The sequence below is a fragment of the Pyrus communis genome, chromosome 2 (genome assembly GCF_041283825.1).
Source record: "Pyrus communis isolate YQ-2024b chromosome 2, ASM4128382v1, whole genome shotgun sequence".
In the NCBI taxonomy this organism is placed as follows: Eukaryota; Viridiplantae; Streptophyta; class Magnoliopsida; order Rosales; family Rosaceae; genus Pyrus; species Pyrus communis.
In genome coordinates, this window is record NC_142566.1 from 14,452,230 (window position 1) to 14,457,047 (window position 4,818).

The window sequence follows — 4,818 nt, forward strand, 5'->3', positions numbered from 1 at the left end:
ACAAGGCGAGAATCAACCTGAAGACCGAGGAGGCTAGTGGCTCATTTCGAGGAATCATGGGTATAGAACAAACCCAAATCCATTGTATCCTTGAGGTAGCGAAAAATGTCTTTAACCCATTTCCAATGTCTGCATGTAGGCACATTGCTGTATCTTGCGAAAAGATTTACAACGAAGAAGATGTTAGGTCTAGTGCATTAAGCTAAGTACAATAAAGCACCAGTTGCACTTAGGTAAAGAACCTGGGGCTCCAAAATCTCTTCCTCATCCTCCTTAGGATAAAAAGGATCTTGTTTTGCATCTAAAGTATGAACTACCATAGAAGTACTACGATTCCATCCAAACAGTGCTCGATCTCTAGGCCGAGGCAATATTGAGTTTTCCTTAGAACTTTCATCTCGAATTCCGATTTCAAGTGAGCAGTAGTTTTCTCAAGCTCTTTGAGAGTCCCAATGAGATTTATGTCGTCAACATAAATTGCAACAATCGCAAATTCGTCAACATAAACTGCAACAGTCCCAATGAGATTCATTGTTCACATAACCTTGACTTATCAAATATTCACTTAGACTACCACATCCATCCAGATTGTTTCAATCTGTAGAGTGATCTTCTCATTCGAATCAAGAAGGTGTTCTATGGTTTAAAACTAATTGGCCTAATCAATGTATGTCTCTCAAGAACTTTCATGAGATTTCTGTATCAAGATCTCCATAGAGATACGCAGTTATCACATCTATAAGCTGTATATTTAGTTTTTTGGAAACTATCAAACTGATAAGGTACCAGAACGTAATGATGTCCAGTACGGGAAAACACGTCTCCTCGTAATCAATCCAATGACGTTAAGAGAAGTCTTGCGCTACGAGGCATGCTTTGTACTGCCCTATTTCATTCTTCTCATCATGTTTGCTCACGAAAATCCACTTGTAGCACACATGCGTGGAAGCTATGGGTCCAAACACCTTACGTTTCGCAAGGGAATCGGGTTTGACAATGATTGCTTATTTCTAATTTGACCAATCAGTTCTACATCAACACTCATCAATGGAATGTGGCTTAATGTCATCGCCAAGCATGATATTAGTAGTTATTGTGTACACAAAGGCATCGTCGACTATCATCTCACTTTGATTCCAAAACTACATAATGGACTAAAATCCCACAATTCTCGAGAAGCCAACTCATCTTATCTAAGACGTCACCGTAATCTAGAATAACCTCATGTGTTGGAACAATTGAGTAAGCGATGTTCAGATTCATACTAGGTTTACTAGTTTGTGTGGTTTTTCTTTTCTGGGTTGTGAATCCTTTGAACCAAAGGGTCTGCCACGCTTTAGGGTAGGAGCAGATGATTGGCTAGCTACTAGTGTATCAGGCCACATGGGAGATGCCGTTGACGCTTCTTAGGGGACAGCTCGTCCTTCTTGTGCGATGTTATGGCATACGCTAGTCACATTTGCTAGATTAGTAAAAGCATGTGGCATGCTTTGAGCAATGCTCTGTAGATCAAGAATACAACGCACTGCAGTTTCAAACTGGGTAGTGTGGGGATCTGAATGAGACATAGTGGGACGTTAGTGTTCTTCAGGAACATTAGAGTTCTTATCTCCCCCTAACAATGGGAAAACTCTCATTGAAGTGACAATCTGCAAAACATGCAGTAAAGATATCTCTTGTCAAGGGTTCTAAGTAGTGAATAATTGATGGCGAATCATAACCGACATAGATTCTCATTCTTCTCTGATGAACCATTTTGGTACGTAGTGGCAGTGCTATTGACACATAGATTATGCACCCAAACACACGTAAGTGCAAGACGTCAAGCTCGTATCTAGAAACCAATTGTAATGGTGAATGAAGTTAGGTAAGGTGGGCCTCAGGCAAACCAACATAGCTGCATGCAATATTGCATAGCCTTAGGCAGATACTGGCAATTTGGGTTGCATAACCAAAGTTCGAGCTATCAATTGAAGAAGCTTTATAAAAGCTTATGCCAAACCATTTTGGGTATGTACATAGGGTACTGGATGTTCAACTTTAATCCCAACAGATATGCAATAATCGTTAAAAGTATGTGATGTAAACTCTCCAGCATTATCTAGTTGAATCGATTTAATCAGATAATCAGGGTGGTGAGCCCTAAGCTTAACAATTTGAGCTAGGAGTTTCGCAAATGCAGCATTACATGTGGAAAGTAAGCAGACATGTGACTAATGTGTTGGGGCATCAACCAACACCATAAAGTATCTAAATAGTCCGCATGTTGGTTGGATAGGTCCACCATTATCCACTTAAATCCTCTGAAGAAACTTAGGTGGGTTTTGAATGATTTTGGTAGCCAAAGGTTGAGTAATCAAATTCCCCAAGGAGCATGCTTTGCAAGACGGGTGTCCAAGATAAAAGGTTAAATGATGCCCGTGTGATACTTTGAGGATACAACACATCATATCTCGCTCTGGGTGTCCCAAAAGGTCATGCCCAAACAACAGAGTGCTCTGGAAACCAGGCTTAGGCTGGCCATGTGGTGGGTCTCAATTACTTAAATGGTTGTGATGTACAACCCAACTAGCTTTTCGTGACTACACTTCTAGCCATATTCACAAAAAATGATACAAAGAATTTCAGAACCATTCTCTTTAGTGGTTTCAATATGATATTTATTATCTTGAATGTCTTTAAAACTCAACAACGTTCTTCCAAAACGGGAAGAATAAAGGGTTTTTTAATGGTTAATTTGATACCATTGGAAAACATTATACGGCTCTTTTCGTATCCATCAATCAGGTTAGATGAACCTAAGAGGGTTGCCAGAGGCGCATTTTTAGGTAGCAAAATAGTGTAGCTCATGCAAGATGGTGTGGTAGCTGCACTAACAACCAGACAACTAACTCTCTACTAGACATACCGAGAAATAAATTAATTGAATCGTTCACATGCATAAATATAATTCCATTCATTTAATTAATCAATCGAGAAATAATATCCATAAAATAATTATCCACAATTCAAAACAAACCAACAAATTATTCCAAATACTTAGAAAATTGTCTGAAAAATTAAACCACAAACTAAAGGATTAGCTCGGCATATAAGTGACTAATGTTCCCTTGATCCACATCAATTAGACATCTCCAATACAGTGGAATCCGATTAAATGGCAATTTTTCTTTTAGTCTTGCAGTTAGGGGCCTTAGGGGCGAAGGAATTGTGCTTTCGGGTCGAATTTCCTCCCTTGGCAGAGCCTTTGCTCTATTGACCTTGAACTCGTGGTTGGGATTGCTTCCCATTTCCGCGGCCACGGCGTTTTTTTCGTCGTTTATGGCTGCTAGAATTAGTCGCATTCACTTCAGGCGTAGCGTTTAAGCCAGTGGGTTGAGTTTGATGATTTTTCCTCCATTTGATCCCACACCGTCGCTCTCCTCGTTTTGTTTTCACCAGAAACAAAATAGAACTTTCAAATCCCAAGTAAGTGATACATATCTAAAATTCTATTTCCAAAAAATATAAATATTAGATTGACATCAATTGAATTTTTACCTTCCCTGAATCCTTCAGCAACGGATTTGGCCATCTCACCAAACGTTTGGGATGAAGGAAATGGGAAGAAATTTAGGTTGTAAGAAAACAATGTGAGGAAAAGTGAAAGTGAAACTGCGCTTATAAAGAACCCGTATGACTTTGCGCAACGAAGGCTTCGTCGTGCGCTTAGTCTCAAACTGTTGCGTGACTAAACCTTCGTCATGCAAAGTACGTAATAAATACGACAACTTCAATGCACACCAACCATTTCAGATTTCCTTTACGCGACGACTAGTTCGTTTCGCAATTTTTTGCGCAATGCGGTGTAAATATTTATTTTATTTTGTCTCAAAAATAGTTTCTCAAAATACTAATGTCATCAAACTTTGGCGTAAAGTAACCTTTCCAAGTACCATATGTTTGAAAAATCTGTGCTACTTGAAGAAGCTAGTTAACTCCAAAATTCAACGACCTATCAATAATAGTATTTTGTAAATATGTTTTCGAGACGAAACAAAATAAATATAGTCCATGTTAGAAATCAAATTTCATTATTTAATTAACCATAAAATAAATAAATAAACAATTCTACTCCGCCATTGGTGGTTCAAGTATTAGTTGCAGTTTTGGTTCACATTCACCATCAAACTTTCATTCCCGGAAAAAGAACTTGAATATGTTGTCGATGCACTTCATTAGATTTGGGTCAGTTTTATCAATGTCCTAATCAGGCTATTATGCAAAAATTAATAAAATATAAATCAATCTAATATATTATTTAAGGAACATAATTATTTTTTAACTAATTAACAAATACTTCTAACTCATTGATCAAGTGCTCTTCATCTCCTCGAGGACGGCTCTCCAAGACTCCCACTCCATAAAACATTTGGTACGCTAATGCCCCAATGTCGTGCCTAAACCTGGAGTCATGTCCGACTCCCCAAATCTCTTTAATTCTTCATACGTGATTCAATAAGGGTCCCACCAAAAGTGTATTGGACCTGGAGTGCAGCTCTCTTCTTTTTCTTGTCTAACAACAAAATATGAATTTAAAATAGAAAAGCTAAATATATAATTATTGACACACCCCGATCAAAAATTGGGGCGTGCTGGCTGTCACGTGAGGGTGACGTAACCAAGTGCACAATGCGGAAGCAAAAGAGTGAAAAATACGAGGAAAATAAAGTCAACAAGATAATTTACAATAAAAAGATCAGTAAGTACTAGTGACAAACACGGAAGGAAAATGCAAAGTAGGAGTTCAAGTATCCTAGGTGCAGTCCAAAATAAACA

General features: G+C 38.3%; 1 long non-coding RNA gene across 2 annotated transcripts; it reads right to left on the reverse strand.

Moving 5' to 3' along the window:
• Positions 1-2,937: 2,937 nt before the first annotated feature.
• On the reverse strand, positions 2,938-3,706 carry LOC148698615 (uncharacterized). Of its 2 annotated transcripts, none has more exons than XR_015951974.1 (2): positions 3,541-3,706; positions 2,938-3,419 (listed from the first exon to the last, which is right to left on the reverse strand). It is a non-coding gene; the product is annotated as an uncharacterized LOC148698615 (long non-coding RNA). The 2 variants fall into 2 exon arrangements; XR_015951975.1 differs by having other exon boundaries at positions 2,938-3,454.
• Positions 3,707-4,818: the final 1,112 nt, after the last annotated feature.